Below are 23,856 nucleotides of genomic sequence, written 5' to 3'. Positions count from 1 at the left end.
ATAAAAACAAAACTCATTACAAACAGGTATAGTTATTATAAAAAATATACATGTCTATATAATTTTTTTTTAAAAAGTTAAAATGAATTCCTGAACTAGCTTTTGTCCAAAAGAAAAAAAAAACCCATGCCTCAATGTGCCCTCTGAGCCCATCATGTCTCCCACCCCTGGAGGTGGGTAATAGATTTCATCCCAAGTCCTTTGGAATCCCAAGACTTCCAAAATTCACTATTCTAATTTCAAAGACAGTATAATTGCCTAAAGAAATAAAACATACTCATAGATGCAATTTGAATTTTGGCAGGGTTGGGAGAGTGGGTTACTTAGGGAAACAGACACGATAGGTTTAAATAGACCGTTCCTGTATGCAGATCACAAAACCATAAAATAAACAAGCAGGATGGCTTCAGAAAAACCTGGGAAGACTTATACAAACTGATGCAGAGTGAAGCAAGAAGAACCAGGAGACCACTGTGCACAGTAATAGCCATATTATAAGGATGATCAACTGTGAAAGATTTGGCTACTCTGATCAAGACAATTCCAAAGGACCCATAATGAAAAATGCTATCCATCTTCAGAGAGAGAATGGAGTCTGAATGTAGATTAAAGCATACTTTTTAAAACTTTATTTTTATTGTTTTATTTTGTTTGTGTTTTCTTTTGCAACATGACTAATATGGAAATATGTTTTCCATGACCTCACACATATAATCAAAATGAAATTGCTTGTCTTCTCAGGGAGAGGGGAGGGATGGGAGGGAAGAAGTGAATTTGAAACTCGAAATTTAAAAAGACAAAAATATTCCTAACCCCTCCACATATTATAAACTTGTTCCAAATTTTTTCTAGTCTGCTTTTTGCTGTTATGAATGTCTGAATTTGCATCTCTATTATACAGCTAGCCCGGCCTGCTGGGAAGTAAGTAACCCCACTGGCTCTTCCTCACTGACCTGTACACGCATTTGCTATTCCCTTGACACACATGCCCCCTGTATCTTTGTCATCCATGTCTGGGACGCACTACCCTACACTCCCACCTCTCAGAATCTCTAGCTATCGTGAAGACTCGACTCCAACACCACCTTCCGACAGGTCTTTTCTGATCTCCCCAGTTCTTAGGGACTCTTCAAATTACTCTGCATTTATTTTACATGTCCCTATATTTCTACACATACATGTAGTATTTATATGTTTTGTATTTTCTTATCAACTTTGGAACTGATTGTGCGACATGGGAGACATTGGCACAAGACCGCCCAACAAGGCGCTGTGCTCTATGAACAAAGCAGAACTGCAGTAGCTCAAAAGAAACGTGAGATGCACAAACTTCAAGCCATCTCCGCTCCGAATGTTCACACGGACTATTTGTGCCTGACCTCCGGCAGAGCCTTCCAAGCTCATGTTGGTCTGATCAGCCAGAGCTGGACACACGGTAAGTTGACTCTAACACGGTGATGTCAGTTTGGTCCTCTTTGAGAAGAAACCAGCCAATTTCCTTATCAATGTACATGTTCTTGTTCCCCTCAGCAGAGGAGCAAGGACGGTTTCATTTTTGCCTTTGAGGTGCTGGGGGCACCACAGTGCACAGAGCCCTGGGGCCATGGGGGCAGGAAGATCTGGGTTCAAGTGTGGCCCCAGACACTTAGTAGCTGTGCAACCCTGAGTAGGTCTTCTCTGTCTACCTCAGCTTCTTCAGCTGTAAAATGGGGATCCTAATAGTGACTAGCTCCCAGGGGTGTTGTGAGGACCAAATGAGATATTTATAAAGCGCTTATCACAGAGCCTGAAACACAGCAGGTGCTATATAAATGCTTGTTCCCTTCCCCCATCCTTGGGACCCAGCACACAGTAGGTGCACAAGAAAGGCCTGCTGAGTGAATTGTCTTCTTTTTTCTTCTCAGTTTAGAACTTTCAAAGAAACATCATCATGAAGTGAAGTTTTCATGTAATTTCAGTTCAAATGGTTTGATTTTACTTAATGGGGCAAATGGTTTAGGAAGACAAAAATAAGTTGAAGGATTCAGCATTAAAGTGGGCTTTATTTCCTTTTCCATGGGTCAGAGACAAAAGCCTCTAAACTGTGTCCAGGACAAAGACTTACACTGACCTTGCAGACCATCACCCATGCCACCAGAAGGCCCATTAGCTTTCAAGAATTTAAACCATTTCTCAAGTCTCACTCCTAAAATCAAGGCCCAAATAACTGAAAACTCCACCAGCGGCACCAGTGGCTCCAGCAGCTCCAGCGACTGCAACACTCTGATGCTACTCCAAGTCTATGGAAAATAACTGAAACAGAAACACTGGGGGAAGCTAGGGTGAGGTTTAAGACTCAAGGGCCAAGTATGCTGAAATTCAAATAAAATGAATTCAAATAAATCTGCTTAAGAAAATGACAAATCAAGTGAGTAAATGTACAAGAAGGTTTCTTTTAATGATCCGGGCAGCATCTGATGTCTCTTTAGCCAGCCCAAGGGAATCACTTTTTGAAACTGAATAGATCGCAGTAACAGAACTAGATGAATTTTGACTTCGGGGCATCAAGGTGATGCAGTGGGCAGAGCACTGGGCCTGGAATCAGTAGCAGCTGATTTCAAATCCTACCTCACATTTACTAGCTGTGTGACCCTGGGTAAGTTACTTCCCCTCTGGCTGTCTCAGTTTTCTCCATTTTAAAAAGGGGATTTTTACGGCATCTCCTTTTCAGGGTCCTTGTGAAGACCAAACGAGATAATGATGATGATAAAGTGCTTAGCACAGTGTCTGGCATGCAGTCAGCACTTAACAAATGCTCACTCCCTTCTCTTCCCTCTCTCAAAGAGGATTTTAGTGATTGCTGTAACTCACCTTCTACCTTCGAGATGATACGTAGCCAAAAAGTTTGGAAGGAAGCATCAGAATTGAGTGCTAAAGCAACAGGGAGCATGAGACCAAGGACTTTTGTAAACAAAAACTGGACTTGAACCTGCAGGCAGGGCAATTGGGGTTAAGTGACTTGATCAAGGTCACACAGCTAGTAAGCGTGTCAAGTGTCTGAGGGCAGATTTGAACTCAGGTCCTCCTGACTCCAGGACTGGTACTCTAATCACTGCGCCACCTAGCTGCCCCTTAAACCTGTTTTTTACCCTCTGGATCACATTTGCTTCCACAGTTTTTAATCTGATTGATATTCAGGCTCAGATTCTTGCTATCATGAAAGCCCTATGCTAGTCTTCTCTGAAATCTCTCAGAAATCATTTTTCAAGTAGAAAGAGTTTGTAAGACAATCACTTTTCTCTTTCCAAATACTATGGCACACTGGCAAGTTTGGCAAGCCCAAAGCAAGAAGGATGCGAGGCACTGGGTTAACTCCTCCTGACACCGTCCCACCTGGAACAGTCCTTGATGACACCCTTAGTTTTGGCTACTGGCATGCAATCGTGGTAGTGATGTGTTTTCACTCCTCTTTTCATACCCACACAATTAAGTCATTCCATTCCAGTAAAACTGTGAGGCCTCCCTGTGGCTATGGGGGTGGGGGTGGGAGGGAGCAACCCTGGGGTCTCAAAGGATTAGGACAGTGGAGCTCAAGCTCTGGACAGTCCTAACAAGCTACCAACCCAAGAATGGACTGTCTGCTGTCTGAGGACCGGCCTCTGCCTAAGTCTGGAGAGGCTAGTCTAGCATACTGGCTTTAGAGTGGCTTCTCAAAAACAGTGCCTGAATTATAGTGGGATTGCAGTGTGCTTCAGCAGGACTGGGTATCCAAAAGGATTCTCTAATTCCTGAAGTCAGTAGTAGTGGGGTGAAACTACTGAAAAGCTACCCAGAGAAAAAGTAATTTTAAAAACTGATGCCTTTGGCTTTACATCTAATTCATTGCCAAATATGTACCTTACCCATGCCCTCTTGTAACAAATATTAAAAAAAAAACAAACCCCAAACCATTCATCAAAACTGGTCCACACTTTCACCACATCTGTCAGCCTCTGTGAAGCACTAGCCACAACCACCTCTGCAAAGAAGAGAGAGCATTCTCCTTCCTCCTCCTGGGCCAGGTGTGGTTATTCTAATTGCACTGGGCTGCTCCTGTTTCCATGATTCTGCTTCCTCTGCTCTGCAACAATTCAACAAATTCTTCTAGTGCTTCTTGGAATTCTACAGTCATCATTTCTTATGACACTGGCCTGGTGCTTTTCACACAAGCGCCACAACTTCTTTAGTTTTTCCTCTATCCTCCAAATGCAGGGTGCTCTCTCTAACTTTGTAAAGATGGGGCAGGGGCATTCTCTCTCCAGCTGGGAAAGTGCCAGGTTTGGCTGAGCCACTCTAGGGATGGCTCGCTGGCTGGGGAAGAGGAGAGGGGCATTCACAGTGCCAATGAAAAGCATACCTTGTATGGAGTAAGCCCTCGATAAATATGTTGACCTTACAAAGTGCTTTTAACGAACATACCTTGTCTCTGCATTACTCTTAGTCTATTTTGCATCCCACCTTTCTTGAGTCATTAAAAAAAATCATTACACGAAAGAGATATTCTTTAGCCTATACTTTATCCTCCCCTATATCCCATAGGAGAGAACTTGCCTATTCTATTCTTTGGTCACTTTTTCACTTAAGGCAAAAGAGAATGGAAGGTAGAAATTTTTATGCTTTCCATGGTCATTTTAAAATATTATTATCTTTAGTTGAGAAAAAGCACTATTTAGAGTATAAAGAAAGGACAGACAGGATCCCACGATCTAAAATTTTTAAGGGAAATCACTCTGAGAGGGGCAGAATGCTCTCAAGAACGACATTTTAAAATCACCAAGAGAAACAAGTCTGGTGAGGAAGAAAGGCGAGAGGTAGCTAAAGAGACAATGTGGACGTAGACAGAACTCTGACCAACTCAGACTTCAGGTTAAAAGTCGAAATGAGCTGAAACTATTGATGAATGCAAAGGACTGCAATGACAACAAAAAAATGGCTTAATGCAACTGACAATAAAAAAGACTTAAAATCCATGTTGGGGTCGAGAGGAACATCAAAAAAGGGACAGAACTGTGGCGTGGAGCAGACAGGACAAAGATAGCAGGAGGAAAGCAGAATGACTGAAGTCTTGTTTTCTGTCTGTTTTCTTTGCCCAAAAAATGATCTTCGACTTGAAAATGACAGAATGAAAATGGTTAATGTTAGAATTAAGTAAGAGAAAAGGCTGAGGAAGCTCGGGAGGAACATGACAACTTTTCCATTTGAAGAGTTATCATTTGGAGGAAAGACTGGACTGTCTCCGCTTGGTGCCAGAAGGCAGAGCCATTGTAAAGAGACCAAACTAGGCTGGACATGGCAAAACTTCCTACCAAGGACAGCTCTCCTAAAGTGGAAGGGGAGGCTTCCAGAGGTAGTGGGTTCTCTGTCAATGGAGGTATTCGGAGAGAGAACCACTTGTCAGGTACATTATTGTTAGGATTCCTTTCAAGTATGGGTTGGACCCGATGACTACTGAGCCTACTGAGGTACCTTCCAACTCTCAAACTGTGAAGAAATGGAGAGAGAAGAAACCTGGCTGCCCTCAGCGAATTTGAGTCACTAAGTACATGAGAAAGCTCTTAAATAACAGGTGGGTATGACTGCTGAAATTTCAGAGATCTGTGGTCTCTGAAAAAGTGTAGAGAAGGGTGAAATGGCTTCAACATTGAAGATGGAAAAAATGGCCTAATTTTGAAAAGCAGCAGAGGATGTCATCTTCATACTAAAAGTCTCTGTGTGTGTCTCTATATGTATATAGAGACACACACACATATGTATGTATGTATGTATATTTTTATTTCCAACATGGCTAATAAGGGAATTTGGGTTGACTATACATGTTCATAACAAGGGTTTTGTTTTTCTTGCTTTCTCAACTGGGGGTGGGAAAGAGAAAATGCAGATCTAAAAATAAAATAAGATTTAGTGAAAAAACCTAAGGTTCACTGATCCTAACTTCAATTTCTGGTAAAATCTTACACTATGTTATTAAAGGGATGGCATGAGAGCTCTTAGAAAGTGAAGTGGTGACTACTAAGAGCCAACGTCAATTGACTGTCCCTTCAATACACTCTTTGGCCTACTATATGCCAGGCACTTTGCTAGGCGCTAGGATACAAAGATAAGAAAGCAGTCCCTGACAACAAGGAGAGCTAACATGGGGTGGGGGAGGGGAAGGCAATAAAATGGGGGGGGGTACTGATCAGGATATGCTTCATGTAGAAGCTGGCACATAAGGTGAAATGTGAAGGAGACTAAGGATTCTAAGAGGCAAAGGGGAAGAAGGCAGGCATCAAAGGAACAAGGCACAGCCAGCACAAAGCCATGCAGATGGGAGATGGGATGTATATGAGGAATGGTAAGAAGGCCTATCTGGCCAAATTGTAGAGCATGTAAGGAGTGATGTGTACCTGAAAGGTTGACTGGAGCCAGGTTGTGAACAAAAAATAACCAACAGCAACATTTAACATGACTTCACCAAAAACAAGTTATGGCAGACCCAACTCATTTCCTTTTCTTGATGGGATTACTAGACTGATATATCAGGGGAATTCCATAACCAAAATATACTTGAGTTTCAGTAAAGCATCTGACAGGCCCTCATGCTATCTCTGTGGGAGACAGAAAAATCTGGCCTAAATGATCAGATGCACTTGAAACTGAAATTCAGTGGTGATCACTAAGAATCAGCATTTCTTAAGCACCTCCTAGGTGCTTAGGGATACAAAGATTAAAAACAAAGCAGTTCCTGACATAAAGGAGGGTCCATTCTGAATGACTATGTTCAAAAAGTAGTGACCAGAAATGATGTCAGTGTGTATGTGGGGGTGGGGGGGGAGTCCTCTCAGGGAGGCTCCAAGACTCTGTCCTTGTATGTATCAATGACAAGATCCAGATGGGATGCTTCTGACTCTGTAGATGTGACGTAGTTGTGGGGTGGGGCAGGGAGAGTTAATGTATAACATGGTCATGAACCAAAGATACTGAAGTGATGGAATGATGGATCAAAACTAATCAGATAAAATTAAAAAAATATTTTTATTGATATCTTTTATCTTCATTTGCATAAATTTCTCCCTTATAACAATTATAACAAAGAATTAAGAAAAAAAAGAGGAAGTAGAGAAAAGAATTTAGCAAAACTGACAAATAGAAAAAAACACACGCACCTTTCACATTTCTGCAAAGGAGTGGGGAACAGCAGGGTTGTCTTAACTGAGTAGGGATTAATGTCGAGCGCAATACTCAGCTTAAAAAATCAGATGAGGAGGTACAGGATGGGGAGGTGGGGTATGGGCTAGACAGCAGCTCCTAAGAAGAGCTTTAAAGTCTCAGAGCCCTGAAAACCTGATGAGTCAACGGGTGAGTTGGGAGCCAAAAATAAAAGCTGCTGAGGCAACTTGAGGTTGCCCTGAGAGGCAAAACATCCTAAAGGAAGAGGCACCTGTTTGGACCATCCCATTGACAAATGGGGGAATGTAGAGAGCAAGGGGACCCTAAATGGCAAGAAGACCAGAGATTAGGCTACAGGAAAATAGCTGAAGGAAGTAGAAAAGATTGAGCTTGAAGGAGAAAAGGATCAGGAAGTGATATAATAGATGTCTTCAAGTAATTGAATTAAACTAGAACAAACATTTAGTAAGTATATGCTGCATGTAAGGTACTACAGTAACAAAAAAGGCAATAGTATTTGCCCTAGAGTTTATATTCTACTATAGAGAGAGAGGCATTGGGGCAACAAGATTAACATTAGATGGAGAGTAATGGGGGCAAAGGAGACCCGGATAAAGAGGCCCCTAAGCTGAGCCCGGAAGGAAGCAAGGGAGCATGGTGGGCAGCAATGCAGAGGGCGTTCTGCCAGGCACTCGGGTAGGTGGAGAAAACCAGGCAAACACAGTGTCATGGAAGGCAAGAGAGGAGAGAGCAGTCAACGGTGTCAAAAACTTTAAGAAAAGTCGAGAAGGATGAGGACCAAGGAAAAGTTCATCAGATTTAACGATTTTTTTAAGGACTGCAGAGTCCTGGATGTTTGCAGGCACTGGGAAAAGAGCCAGTAGCTAGGAATAGATTGAAGAAGGAGAAAGTTTCCTGGTGAAGACAGGTGGGAATGGGATCAAGGACAAAAACAGGGGTTAGTCCTGGCAAGCAGGAAAGCCACTTCAGTCTCCAGACCTGGAGCTAGAACTAGAAAGGGCAAGAGCAGGTACTCAAGATAAATGATGAGACAGTAAGAAATCACCAGGCCCGGATGAACACATCTAAGGGTCTAAAAGAAGGAGCAGATAGATGTGTTTCTGATTACTTATGTGGTACGTTTAGCCTCTGATCTCTGAAAAATCTGGAAAATGGGACAGTTACTACAGGACCGGAAAAAGGCAAATGTCTCTTCATTTTCAAAAAAGGAAGCATTTCACTCTGCAAGCTATAGGCCAGTGAGCTTGACTTTAATTCACGTAAAAATTCTGGAATATACATATATTTTTAAAATATATTTTTAATGATACCCTCCCAGAAGGCCATCCCATATAACAAATATTTTTTTTAAGAAAAAGGAAAAAATATTAATAAAACCGACTAATACACAAAAGAAAATCTGACAATATCTGCAATGTTCAACAGCTATGGAACCACCAGCTCTTTGGAGGTGAGGCTACAGCAAGGTTTTGAGGTACAGAGTATAAGAGTGTATGAGTGTATGAGTGTGTGTGTGTGTGAGTGTGTGTGTGTGTGTGTGTGTGTGATAGGATGGTGATGATGATGGAACTCACTACAGATAGCCTTAATTTTCTCAGTAAAGCACAGGAGGCAAGGTCATCCTCTGAGAGACAGTGGGGTTGGGTTGGCATCAGGGCTTCAAGAAAAGAGAAAGTTTGGAAGGGTCACCGTGGTGCATGTGATAGAGAATCAATATGAGATCAATAAAAGTACAGAGGTGCAGCAGTAAGGGCACAGTTGAGATTAGAAAACACGAATGTAGTAGGCCGGTCTACTCAGGACCCTGGCTTCCCTCGGCATTGTTCAGGAGCTCAGAAGATGAGAAGGCAGATGGTGAGGCTATCTGGGGTTGAGAACTGAAAGGGTATAAATGGCAGAAGAACAAGATAAAAGACATTCAAAGGTGGAGGGGTAATGGCTGAAGTGGTGAACTAGAGAGTGAAAACTGTGAAGAGAAGAGGGCAGGAGCAATGGGATGGAATTGGAAGGCAGGTCAAGCTACAGCCTTGAGGCCACCAGTGTAGAAGGAACAGAAGAGGAGGAGGGGGAGGAGGAAGAAAAAGAGAGAGGAAGAAGGGGAGGAGGAAGGCAGAGGAATGGGAGGACTGTGGTCAGAGGGGACTTTGAGACACAAAGTTCTTGATCAAAGAGGAAAGCTGCTGATTTAGGTTTGATATAAGGAAAACCTTCTTTATAATCAGAGCTGGCCAAGAGTGGAAGAAGATACTTCAGAAAGTAGTAAGTTCACCCTTACTGGGGTTTTTCAATCAGAATAGATGACCAACTGTCAGGTATGTTGTAGAAAGCATTCCTATTCAGATATGGGTAAGACTACATAGCAACATCTCCAACTCACATTTACAAAGGGCTTGAAGGTTTCCAAGGACTTTCCCCATACAACAACCCTGTAAGATGCATAAGCATTATTCTCCCATTTTTATAAGTGAGGGAATTCAGGTGTAGACATATGAAGTGACCTGTTTAAGGTCACATGTCTAACAAATATATGACTCGGGCATCTCTGTGAGGTCCTTCCAAACTCTGAGATTCTGTTATCTTTATGAAACAGGTTTACAAAACACAGGGAAATAGGAATACCATTTGCTGCTGATTATTTCCTTGTTAATCGAGCAGTCTGGAAGCTCTCCACTGTGCATTTGGAGATAATGAGCCTTCAAGATCAGCACAAAATAATTTTCTCTACCAAGAAGAGCTCCCAGTTAAGCCACTACAGCCACATAATCACCTCAAAAGGTCTATTTCATTTAAAGGTTGAAAAAAGCTTTTAAAATTAATAGACTCCTTTTTGTCTGAAAGTCTCACATAGGATATTTCTGTTATCACTTAAGGTCTCTAGATTAATCTACAACCAGCCCCTACAGACCCTGAAAGATAACTCCCTCCTGGCCAGAAGTCTCAGGTCCTCCTACGTACTAGAAACTTTTTACTTCAAAGAACTGGAGTCCAAAGCCTGGAAGCTCTGGTGGCTTGCCAGGCACTCGCTTTTCTATTGGCTCTGCAGGAGTCCTCTACTTGAGACTTTCCATTTCATCCAAGCTGTGGGAATCAGTTGAATTATACTTCCACCCCCTACTGGTGAAAATCTCAAAGACGTAGAAAATACCTCTTTCTATAAAGCAGAGTGTGATGAGAGTGGGGTGTAGGGGCACATTTTCTACCAAGTCACAACAAGAGATAAGGGCTTTGTCCCTTCTTCAGGTCCCACAAGGATGAATGCATGTAGCTATACTGACTGCATCCAAAGAATTCGAATTATGTTTTAAAACATGTCACCCTCTATTATTTGGTGACCTCTCATGTTGATTTCTTGAGTCCAGAGTTGTATAGCCCATGACTACTTTCTGGTGAGTGGAGAAGGCAAGGCTTAAAATCAAAGTAACCTGGTGAAGCCACCAATTAACTCACCACCCTTAAAGTGAGCACACTGCAAAATACACTAAAATAAAAACCTAGGAGAAAGAATGAAAAATCTCATTTTTTCAGCTAAAGGACCTCAGAAGTTATCTAACTCTCCTTGTACCTGAAGAGTAATACATTCTATAAAATCCTGACAAGAGGTTATTCAGCTTTCATTGGAAGATCTCCACTTATAGAGAATCCAGGATCTCCCTAAGCTGCCCATTCCTGTTTTGAAAAGCTATTAGGGTTCTTCCGAACCCTTATATTAAGCTGAAATCTGCCTTGGCAATTTCCACCCACTGTCCCTAGTTCTGCTCTCTGGGGCCAAACAGAATAAATCTTCCATTTGTGAGCCATTAGGACACTTGAATAAAGCGACCATGTTCCTCCTAAATCTCCTTGTATCTCAGCTAAACATCCCCAGTTCCTTCAACTGATTATCATACAGGTTAGTCTCTAGTCTTCTCATTATGTTGGTCATGACAAGTCCCACAGGTGGAACTAGATGGTCCCAAGTGTTCCTGGGATCCTGTGAGTTGCCTTTGGATGCACTTGGCAAAGTGGGACCCGGGAATGGAACACATTATTCCATATACTGAGGCAGGCAGGCAGACGACAGCAGGACCGTAAGCTTCCTCATTCCAGCCATCTTGTTTGTATAAATGCAGCTCAAGATGGATCACATTATCTTCTTTGGCTGCCCTTTAGCAAGACCACTTTGATGGCTGAGAGGAGGATGGTCTAGGGTGGGGAGAGACTTGAGGCAGGGAGATCAAGCAGAGGGCTACTGCAGTAGTCCAGGTGAGAGCTGATGAGAGCCTGCACTAGGCTGGTGGGCGAGTGAAGAGAAGGGAATGTATCTGAGAGATGCCAAAGGTAGAAATGACAAGACCTGACAGGAGGCTGGATGTGTAGGATGAATAAGAGTGAGGAGCTGAGGAGGACATTGAGGTTGTGGTCCTGGGTGACTGGAGGAATGGTGATGACTGAAAAGATAACAGGGAAATCTGAAAGAGGGGAAGAAAGATTATGAATTGTTTTGAACATGTCAGACATAATTGGACAGAGTTACTAGACTGCTGGACTGGGGGATATTGAAGATACATTTCACCTAGAACTTAGCAAAGCCATTTGACCAAGTCCATCATGTTATTTTTGTGGAAAAGACAAAGAGATATGAGTTAAACAATAGCACTATTAGGTAGATTCAGAATGCTGCCACTTATCAGTCTGAATTTATCTTGGAAAGTCTCTAATATAGAGCCACAGGAACTGGTGTTTTTATCAAAGACTTGAATAAAGACACGGAAAGCACAACTACCGAATCTGCAGATGACCCGAAGTGGAGAGGAACAGGCAACACTCTGGAGAGGACTGGAATCAAGAAAAGACCAATAGGCTTGAACAATGGGCTTCAGGGAAGAAGTAATTAAATAAGGAAAAATTTAAATATCTATACTTGGGTTCAAAAAGTCAACTCCCCAAGAACAACATGGGTAGGAGGAATTAGGCAGTAGTCCATTTGAAAAAGATCCAGGCCTTTTGGTGTACTATAAGCTCAATGAGTCAACATTGTGATACGGCTGCCAAGAAAATTTAACACAATCTTAGGCTGCGTTAAGAAAGGACTAGTGGCCTGGACTGGAGAGGTGACAGGCCTGCTGTCTCCACCTTGTCGGAGCTACATCTCGACTCTACGTTCAGTTCAGGGCACCACAATCTGGGAAGAACACTGAGAAGCTACAGGCCTACCTAGTCCCAGTTCACAGGCTGGCCCAAGGAGGGCATGGGTCCTTTAACTCTGATAGTAAGTACTAACAATAACCACTGTATTTCTGTTGCCTCTTGGTGCTGACTTTATTTATGTTGTTGTAAACGTGTACTTTTTTTTTTTGCTCTAATTTCTCTACTCTGCACCAAATCAGGTACATTTTGCTTGTTGTCAATAATCTCCTTGGAGAGTTCCAGTGGAGCCAAGATAGCAGAGTAAAGGCAGGGACTCACCTGAGTTCTCCCCCAAACCCCTCCAAATACCTGTAAAAAAGACTCTAAACAAATTCTAGAGCAGGAGAATGCACAAAAAGACAGACTGAAACAATTTCCAGCCCAAGACAATCTGGAAAGTTGACAGAAAAGGTCTGTCGTACCAGGCTGAGAGAGGAGCAAAGTCCAGCACAGGCCATGACAGCAGAGACTGGGCCCCAGCAAACCAGGAGCAGGCCTTGGGGGAGTGACTGAAACAGCAGTGGTGGTGATGGTGGTGGTGGCAGCAGCAGCGGTGGCTGCTTCCAGAGCTCTCAGCCCAGAGTAGGTAAGGGAATCCAACAACTGATCACAAGGAGGCTGTAGGGGTCTCTTTGCCGGTGCTGAGGCAGGATTCTGTTGCTTTGCCCACACATGGATCTGGGTCCCAGTCCTGGGGTGAGAAGGAGCACGGTAGAGCTTATGGCAGCAGTGAAGAGTGAACCCTCCTCACAGTTCCAGGGCACTCTTTTGTGCTTGTGGTCACACATAGACCAGAGCACAGGCCAGGAGAGGAGTAAACACCTCTCCTTGGATCATACCACCTCAGAAGAACTGAAAACTTACAGGTCCCTAGAAGTATCTCTGAAAACAGATGCACAAAACCCCTGAAGCTTGGGACAGTGTATACCCTCCACACTGTAAGCAGAGCCCTACCTTAACAAAGAGTTAAAAAGACAAGTAATAGGCTGGGAAAATGAGCAAACAAGGGAAAAAAACTCAGACTACAGAAACTTACTTTGGTGACAAGGGAGATCAAAACACACTCAGAAGAAGACAAGAAAGTCAAAGCTCCTATATCCAAAGCCTCTAAGAAAAATATGAATTGGTCTCAGGCCATGGAAGAGCCCAAAAACAATTTTGAAAATCAAGTAAGAGAAGTAGAGGAAAAATTGGGAAGAGAAATGAGAGGGATGCAAGAAAATCATGAAAAATGAGTCAACAGTTTGTTAAAGCAGACCTAAAAAAATACTGAAGAAAATAACACCCTAAAAATGAGACTAGACCAAATGGCAAAAGAGGTCCAAAAAGCCAATGAGGAGAAGAAAGCCTTAAGAAGCAGATTGGCCAAATGGAAAATGAGGTCCAAAAGCTCACTGAAGAAAATAATTCCTTAAAAATTAGAATGGAACAAATGGAAGCTAATGACTCCATGAGAAATCACGAAATTATAAAGCAAAACCAAAAGAATGAGAAAATAGAAGACAATGTGAAATATCTCATTGGAAAAACAACTGACCTGGAAAATAGATCCAGGAGAGATAATTTAAAAATTATTGGACTACCAGAAAGCCATGATTAAAAAAAAAAGGACATCACCTTTCAAAAAGTTATCAAGGAAAACCACCCTGATATTCTAGAATCTGCGGAGAAAAGAGAAATTGAAAGACCCCACCAATCAGCTCCTAAAAGAGATACTAAAATGAAAACTGCCAGGAATATTATAGCCATATTCCAGGGTTCCCAGGTCAAGGAGAAACTATTGCAAGCAGCCAGAAAGAAACAATTCAACTATTGCAGAACCACAATCAGGATAACACAAGATTTAGCAGCTTCTACATTAAGGGATCAGAGGACTTGGAATATGATATTCCAGAGGGCAAAGGAGCTAGGATTTACAACCAAGCTAGGATTACCCAGCAAAACTGAGTGTGATCCATGAAGGAAAAAAAAAATCTACATTCAGGGGGTAGAGAATTTAATGCATTCTTGAAAAAAGACCAGAGCTAAATAGATAGTGCTATTAATGGAATCTCTGGGTTAATTTAGTAATTCTTCTTACATAATTTCAAACTATTTACCAGAATGGGTGAATGAGTTCACAGCTCTAGCAGCAGTGAATTAGTACAGTTAATGAGTTTTGTCATCTTTTACCATCTTTGCTGTGATGTGGGTGATGCAGATACCTTTGGGTTGTTTCAATGTGTATTTCCCTGTTTATTAGTGATTTTAAACAAATTTTCATGTTGTTATTGATTTTATATTTCTTCTCTTGAAAACTGTTGCTATCATATGACCACTTGTCTACAACACTAGAATGGCTGTCCAGAGAGCTATGTGAATTCTGACTTTGTCAAGTCTGACTTTGGATGTCAGATTTTTATTAGAGATAATCAAAAGATTTTCCCCAAAATCTTTGCTTCTGGTTACAGATGCTTTGATTTTCATTTGAGATCAAATGAGATAGTATGAGCAAATCACTTCACAAACCTTAAATTGCTACATAAACATTAGTTATTATGATTATGAAAAAGCTTTTATTTTTATGTCATTAAGATAATCCCTTTTGAACTTTTCCATTCAGTGTCCGGCTATAATTTTTTTTCCTATTCATATTTGTGCAGGGTATAACCTTTCATCCTCTAATTAAAAAAAATGCTGTGACTTTTTGCAACTATATGGTTTATCCATTTGCAATTTATCGCGGCATCAGTCAATGAATCAAGTCACTGATTACGGAATGCTGTTGTGTGTGCTTGTTTCTTAGTCCTGCTTACTGTTTCTTCCCGCTGATGGTCTTCCCTAACTTTTTATCTAGTACTAACCCAATAGTTTTATAACATGGTGTGAGATCTGATAGTGCCAGCCCCTAGACAAACTCTTCCCATGGCGTCCTTTTATTTCTTTTGTTATTGTTTTATCCAATTTCATAAATTATCCCTTTGATATTCCTTCAGGAGGCCTTTCCTGGCTGCCCCACCTATTAGTTCCTTTGCATTTAGAGCTACCTGGTGTTTCCTTTGGGCTTGTCTAGTCTGTACTTATATGTGGACATGTTTCCACTTCCATTGGGATGGCAAGTTTCTTGAGGGCAAGGACTGTTTTGATTTTGTCTTTGTATCCCCAGCATATGGCATGGTTCCTGGAACACAGAAAGTCCTTAAGAAATACTTACTGATTGCTAATTCTGTAGAGTAAATTTAGGTAGCAGTGTCCTTTTTACTGTGCTGGCACTGGCCCAGTCATGAATACTGAATATCTTTCAAAATATTTAAGCCTTTTTTTTCCTATAAAAATATTTTGTGGTTACATTTGTAAATCTTGAGTGTATCGTGGTAGGTTAAGCCCCAGATATTTATCCATTTTATTTGAAATGGAATTCTTTTCCCTTTCTCTTCTTCATAAGTCTTGTTGGTAATATATATTTTAAAAAAGCCAATGATTTTTATAGATCTATTTTTGTATTCTTCCACTTTACTGAAGGTAATGCCTTTATTCATTTTTGTCAACAAAATTGACAATTTAAAAGAAATGGATAAACTTCACAAAAATGTAAAACACTCAAATTTACAAAGCAGTAAAGAATATAAACAACCCAATCCCAGAAAGATTAGTTGAAAAGTTTTAACTGAACTGCAGGAAAAAAACCCCATTCCTCATCCAAATGGATCTATAAGTGAACTATGTCAAACACTTAAAGAAAAAATCATTCCTATGCTACATAAACTATTTGCTAAAATAGAGAAAGAGAGCATTTTACAAAAGTCTTTCTATGAAATAAAAGTAATCTTGCTAACCCCAAAAAGAAGAGTTAAAACAGAGGAATAAAACTACAGACCAATACACTAACATTTTTTTTGAGTGGGGTGGATCAGGACCCCTGATTTTATTGGCATGGGCAACTACTGGCATAGAAACTCCCTCAACTCATCTGTAATTTAAGGAGTTCCTGGGGACACTGAACAATTATGTGACTTGTTCTTGGTCAAACGGCAAGCATGTGACAGATACAGGACTTAGGTCTCCCTAATTCCAAGACTGGTCTTCTGGGACAGAGCTTCTTAAACTGTAGGTCACAACCCCTTATGGGGCAGCAAAAAATTTGGCAACAACAAAAGGTTTCTGAACTCGTGGGGACCAGTAATTAAGAATCAAATGAGTAACGAATCTGAGGCTCACAACACTTTTGACTTCGCAGCAGCCTTGCTTCTGAACACAAAGCATGCGCACTTTGTACTGTGCATGCCCTCAGGCCATTTGATGTCAAGAACATGTGAAGGGGTCAAGGGTGAAAAGTTTAAGAAGCACTGCTCTAGGCACCAACTACTCTGCTCCTCAACACAAACACGCTGATGCAGAATATTAAATAAAACATAGTCAGTTCTGCTATAATGTGACAGATGTGTTATCAAAAGCATTGCAAAATTATGCAATTAAAAGCCATGGAACTTATGGAGAAAATGAGGCTAAGGACACAACCCTCAAAAGTTGTCAGTGATAGCAGAGGTTTATTTTTTAGCATTAAGTGGTTAAGAAATAAGAACCACTTTACAATCGGTAGCTGCCTCTGAATGGGTAAGGCACTGCCCTCTGAGTCTTGGGGCAAAGGCTATGGAGAAAGGGAGGGGAGGGGGCAGGGATGACAAGGACTAACCCTTCTCTGCCCCAGAAGATGTGAACATACTTCACTTTGGCCAAAGCCTGAAGTGTGCTCTTGGCAGTGGACATGAAGGGTGGCAGCTTGGGCATTACTGTGAAGTGGGGCAGTTTTCTGAGCTCTCCCACTGTTTCTCAAGGAAGAAATCATACAGGAGCAAACTTGAAATTCATGTTATGCTCAAAATGTTCTCATTGGAATGAATTTGCATTTTTGAAATAAGTATTATAGTAGAGGTGACTACAGCAAAAATATACTAAAAATCTATTCATTATGACCAGGCTGGATTTATACCAGCACTGTGTGGATGGTCCAAAATTAGGAATGATTATGTACACAATCACGTCAATAAAAACTACCATACAATCATATCAATAACATGTATAACAACAGATGCAGAAAGAGCCTTCCATAAAAAAGTCATTTATGTTAAAAATGCTAAAAATCACAAGGACATGACTAAAAGCAGCATCCTATGTAACAGAGAAAGGCTGGATGAGTCTCCAGTAAGATGAGGGTGAAGTGAGGATGCCCGCTATCTCCGCTATTATTAGAAACACTAGCGGACGTGACCTTGGGAACTCTGTTCACTCAGCCAGGGCTCGAAGGTAAGTACTGGGAAGCTGTCTGAGGAGCTAAGAAGGTAAGGGACTTGTCCACGATCACGGGGCTAACCGAGATCGGAAGCTGGCCTTGGATGTCTTCCTGACTCCAGGTCCGGCACTCAACCCACTGTGCCGTGACGCCCCTCAACAAGCAATAAGACAAAAAAGAAGTTAAGGAATAAGCAGAGATGAAGAAGGCAAAATTACTTCTATTTGCAGATAATATGGTAGTTTACTTAAAGGACTCTGGAAAATGAACAAAAAATTAATAAGGCCAAAGAAATATTAAAGGTGGGAAGGCACTTGGAATTCACTTTGTTCCACTTGTCACCGAAAGTCAGAGTCTCTATGCCTATTTCCACCAGGGGGTCACCCAGCCTGCCCATGACTACTTTCAGGACAGGAAAGCTCTCGACTTTAACATGACCCATTTCATTTGTGGACAGCTGTGTAACTGTTCGAATAAAATCGAGGAAGAATAAAATGCTGCATAGTACCATGACTTTATTCAGCAGCATGGGAATAGGGCAGAGGAAGGTGAAGGTACAGGGGTGAGTCAAGATTAAGGACTGGTAGAACTGGAATGGTGGTAAGACAAGGTGGGAAGAGGGTTCCAGGCAGAGACAGGTACACCTGAACTCACTGACCACAGAGTTAAAACTGTAAAGAGAGAAAGGCCACAGCAGGGGTGGTAGGAGACCAAAGGTCTCAGTGAGGATAAAGATTCAGGAGAAATTAGATGGAGAGACATAAGACAGTGGGATTATGATCACAGAGGGAATTTCAGGGTTGGAGTCATGGAGTTATCACAATAATGGGTGATGATTAAATTTTAGGTATGACCTCCTCCCAACTCTCATGGGTGGCTGAGGTACAGGACAGGTCATGGGAGTCAAGAGGCCCATGTGTTTAAATCTAGTACAATGAAGCTAACATGGCAGTCAGAGATAGGTCTTCAATGAATAACCCTTTAAGGGCAAACTAACTCTCTATTTTTGGTCTTTTGTGTTTTATGAGTAAAGGAGTCCCCTTCTTTTCATTTTCCTCAGAATTGGCTCTCTGTAGTAGCAATTTCCCAGACATTTGATTAACCACGTTTTTTTTTCCCTTCTCACTTATATGAAAACTTTCTACTTTCTCCAATTCCAATAGACTTCCATTTCTGCATACGGTAAATTGCCCCTTGCTGCCTTTGAGAACTGCCAAACATATGGGCTTAAACGGCTTTTCTTCTTTTGCAAAATTATCCTGTCAGCCAACTCACAAAGGCAGTTTTATGACCTCAGAATCATTCCCACAGAACCAGACTGAAGTCATCAACATGAGCTCCCTCTGAGAAGTGCACCAATTAGCCACAACAGCAAAACAACTATTCACCCCACCCTGCCCCATACAAATGCCCCGATCCTTCAGATTGTTGAATAAAAAAAAATTATAAATCCTTATGTAAACTTTTTTTGATTATTTAGCATTTATATGGAACATGTGCCTAGATATATTATTTTGAAAAGCATTTCAAAGAAATTGGATTTTTTAAAAGGAAACCACAGAACACACACTAGAAATGTACCCATTTTAAAAGGAGAAAGCAGCAGAGGGGTGAATACAATTTATGCACAAACATTTGGAGAGCAGCAGAAAAAAAATAACCCAGGAAATCAATGTCTAGGAACAAGGCATCATATCATGGGGTCAGCAAAATAAAACAGCAGATATCCTCTGACATGAATATTCTATTCTATATAAGGGAGTAGTAAAGTCAGGGATTGTCTTTGGGTCTGAATATGTTCTATGAAATTGTTAAGTGGCTATTATCCTTAGGGACGTGATATTTATGGGTATTAACAAAAGAAATGAGTGAAAATAATCAATATGAAATGAAAATGTTGCAAAACAACCCTGTGGCACGATCTTAATCTCCAAAGAGCAAGAAATGCTCATAGATTATGCAAATTAAATATAGATTTTATTTCTGTATTCTGAGGTCTAGAGGAATAGTCATACCTGTCAAATTGGAACCAACAGTCTTATGTACCCTCTACCTCAATGAATCATACTTCATATCTGGCTGTAAATTTCCTCCCCTCAACCCCAGCTAAAGAATAGAAGACAACCCCATTGTTTTTACTCTTTGTTTTTACCCTGCAGAAGCTTGTAGGCTCCCTCTAGCAAGAAATTCAGGGTTAGGGTTTTATTCCCACATGACCCAACAAAGAGAGAGAACAGAAGCAATCAATGGATCAATGTTTAGAAACCTGATGTCTGAAGATTAAAGTAATTACATCCTGCCTCACACAGCTGTGTTAGGCAAACCTCAATCCAGTTTAAAAAAAAAAAAGACTTTCCTTTGGCCTTCCATCTTTCTTTAGTGAGATGGAGAAGAGGCCCCTGGATGCCAGTGATTTTAGAACCAAGGGAGGTGCAGAACAAGGCTCTTCTGTACCTGCCAGTTTATTAAGAAAGCACTTTTAGCTGAGTTGATTAAATTACGGACGCAAAGGCACTGTTCATCAGGAACATTTGGTTAATGGTCCCCAATACCAACCAAGGTGTGTGGGTGTGTGTTTGTTAATTTCAAAATCCATCTGAATGTTTACAGAACTCTTATCAGTCATGACTAAGTAGGTGGTGAGCATCTAAAGAGCCATTACATTAGGTGGGTGCTAGATGAGAGAACCCATCCCATGGGAAAACTTCCATTTTAAACCGAAAAGGTCATCTTCCTTCATCCTCCAGTCACCTGTCATTGACTTCTCTTGTCATCTTTATTAAATAAATTTAGTTGTCTCTGTTGCAGCTCTTTGGCTGTCATTCCTCTAACACAGCCCTTTTTTCTTGACCCCACAGCGACGGCTGAAGAGCTGGGTACACAGGATTGGTGTGATGGTCACTCAGATAAATATCTGCTGATGGGGTTACTAGCAGGGGCTGGGATTTGGCTGTAGGTTCAAACTAAAAGAACATGCTGAAGAGGTGAAGGACGGAGGCTAAAATTCTGATCCTAGACAGTCCCTACTGGGGTAAAAGAAGCAGGTGAAAGTACTGAGGGATCCTTTCCTCAAGCCCCAGCAAAGAGGGATTAATGGTCCAGGCCTGATTTAATACTAATGCGACTTGACATTGGTACGTGTGCTCTGAGCTTTGTGAAAGCACTTTTAGTATCTCCTGTAGGATTCCTCCTCTCATCTCCTGCCTCCCTCCCTCACACCCTCTTCTCTCTACATGTTGGCTCTCTTCTCACCTCTCTGACCTTTCCTTCTGAGTCACCTTTGCCGGATCTTTCTCCAGGGCACAGCTATTAACAGTGGGCCTTTTCTTCTCCCTCCACACTATTTATTTCACTTTGGAGAGCTCATTCAACTAACCACGGATTCAACTAGCATTTCTACAGATGACTCTCAGACTATCGGTCCAGCCCTAACCTCTCTCCTTATCTCCAGTGTCACATCACAAACTGGTTATTGTACATTTCGAACTGGAAGTCTTATATACATCTTAAACTCAACATGTACAAAAAATGAATTTATCTTCCCACCCAAACTTCTGTATGACTGCGGAGGGCACCACCACCCTCCCAAGTACCGCAGGGTCACAACCTAGGTCATCCTCAACTTCTCATTCTCATTCTTCATAGTCAATGAGTGGCCCAGTCCTGTTGCTTCTACCCCCATGATGTCTCTCACCCATGTCCCCTTGTCTCGTCTGACACTGCCCCCACGCTGCTGCCTCCTCTCCTTGGCTCCAGTAGCTGTCTCTCCAGTCCAGTCCACACTCCACTCAGCAGCCAAATTGATCTTAATGAACAAGTCTGACCATGTCATTCTCACTCCCATCCAGTTAACTCCAGTGGCTCCTATTGCCTCCAGAATCAAACAGAAAATTCTGTTTGGCTTTTAAAGTCCTCCATAACTGGGCCCTTTCCTACTTTTCCAGGCTTTTTACACCTTTCACTCCCCCCTCCCCTCCACACCCTTTCACACACTCTGTGATCCAGTGACACTAGCTTCCTTCCTTTTCCTTGAAGTCTCCTGACTCTGGACATTTTCACTGGCTGTCCCATATGCCTGGACCTCACCTCTACCTCCCAGCCTCTCTGGCTTCCTGCAAGGCTCAGCTAAAGTCTCACCTTCTATGTGAGGCCTTTACCAATGGCCATCCCTCTGTGGATTATCTCGTTTATCCCTTCTCTATCTTTTTTGCCTATGTGCAGTTTGTTTGCATGTTGCCTCCCCATTGGACTGCAAGCTCCTCGAGGGCAGGGACTGTCTCTGACATTTCTTTGCACTCCTAGCACTTAGTACAACGTCTGGCACATCACAGGTACTTAAAAAATGCTTGTTGGCTGACTGATGCCAAGAGCTCCTGATGAGGGAGAGAGGCAAAGACCACCACATCAGAGCCACGACTTTCAACAGCACCTGCAACCAGGTCTCCGTCTGCCTTCCTTACTGGGCTAAGGCACAGGCTGAGGTTCAGGCAGCTGCACAGGCATGGTCCCTATGGCAGACAAAGGCTGGGGGCCCCCACCCTTAACGTAAAGTGAATTCCTTTCCCCACAAGCCCAGAACTTTCCAAACGTTTCAGCACATCTTGAAAATCAAAACAAAACTCTAAAACAGAATAAAAGATCCAGATCAAAAAAAAAGTGCCTCATAGCCGACATCTGGTTATCACTCAACATTTCTGGTTAGAAAATGTTTTATTTATTTGGAAGCAGTTTATGGAAGTAGTAAAATGTTGGAAATTTTAAAATAACTTGCGTTCTTGTATGAAATGATCACAGCTGTGCTCCCTCATTCCACAGGAACATGGCCTGGAGACACATTTCCATAGAATTCCAATAAGCAATTGCTGTAAACACCCAGATGGCTAATTTTATCACAGGACACAGAGGCTCAGGATTACAATGCAGCTCTTTCCCTTTCACTGCTCCAACTGAAGAAGCAAAGCTTCCAGACTAAATGGCAAAAATCCTAAAGCCAGAAAGCAGGCCTCTTCCTAGCTTCTGTCTCTGTCTCTCTCTGTCCAATAAGCACAATCTGAACAGAGATCATTCCAACTGGTTTTCCTACATATGCACTGACCCTGGACACAAGATGGGGAAACCACAGGAGTGAATTCAGAGTGAAACCCTGAGTTACTCAGTGGGGGTGGGGGGTGTCTACGACTGGACCAGAGGTCTCCTATCAATCCCTAAAGACCCCTATCAATTTCTCTCAAATGCTAAAACTTTCCTTCCACCTGACCAAAAGGAAAACTTGGATCTAAACTAAACACTGACTGGTCAAGTTAGCTGAAGGATATAAGATAAGGTGTTGCTGTCACAAACATGCAAGGAAATGCCTTTTATAAACCGAGAAGAGAACTCCTAAGAGATACCTTGATAGATGGTGCTTTGTGGAGCCTTAAGGTATAAAACAAAATCAGTTTTCTAGAAGTCATATGATCAAAAGATCAGACTTTAATGTTGTCCATCATCAAAGGCACCATTTTGTTCTGCTTTGTGGGATTTAATGAGAACTCTTATTTCCTTCTAAATCAAATGAATAAACATTAATCAAGGACCTGCCTGAATTTTGGATAAGACACAATTGTTTCCTTCAAGGAGTTCCTATTGCTGAATCAATGCTGATCATGGCAGCCTTCGGTGAGTTCCAAAGCCAAGGAGGAGAACAGAATAGAGGAGAGGAAGCACCTACTATGTGCCAAGTACTATTCTAAGTGCTTTTTGTAAATATTATTTCATTTGGTCCTTCCAACAGCCCTGGGAGGTAAATGCTATTACTGTCTCCATCTTAGAGTTGAGGAAACTGAGGCAAACAGAGGTTATTAAGTGACCCAGGGTCACACAGTTATTAAGTGTCTGAGGATCTCCTGAATCCAGGCCCAGCACGCTCTCCATTATGCCACAGCGGCCTCTGGCAGTGAAGTCTCCTCAATATAACAATATGGGTCACCTGACATGCAGTCCTGGAAGCAGTGATAAGGCCTTGGCTGGCTATTTCTAGTGCCCTTCCTACTGACCACAACTGGATACTGAATTGGGCAATTTGAATTAGCCTTTAAGTACTACTGGCACTCCCAAAACATTGGGAATTGCTCATCATCAGGTTGGAAAAGAAACTTCATATATCCTTTCCAAAACAGCAAGGGAAATACTAAAACCAAATTTAGTGTCAAAAAATAGAATCCTGAGCTTGCTTGGTAATATTCACTGCATTT

The 23,856-nt window shown here is 41.8% G+C and overlaps 1 protein-coding gene across 1 annotated transcript in view; it reads right to left on the bottom strand.

The window, feature by feature from the left end:
• Positions 1 to 23,856, bottom strand: part of DNAJC11 (DnaJ heat shock protein family (Hsp40) member C11) — a 74,340-nt gene that overhangs the window by 15,292 nt on the left and 35,192 nt on the right. The window lies entirely within an intron of this gene.

This window comes from Trichosurus vulpecula, chromosome 2 (assembly GCF_011100635.1).
Source record: "Trichosurus vulpecula isolate mTriVul1 chromosome 2, mTriVul1.pri, whole genome shotgun sequence".
NCBI lineage: Eukaryota > Metazoa > Chordata > Mammalia > Diprotodontia > Phalangeridae > Trichosurus > Trichosurus vulpecula.
The sequence above is the reverse complement of the archived record's forward strand: the minus strand, read 5'-3'. Positions and strand labels throughout refer to the sequence as shown.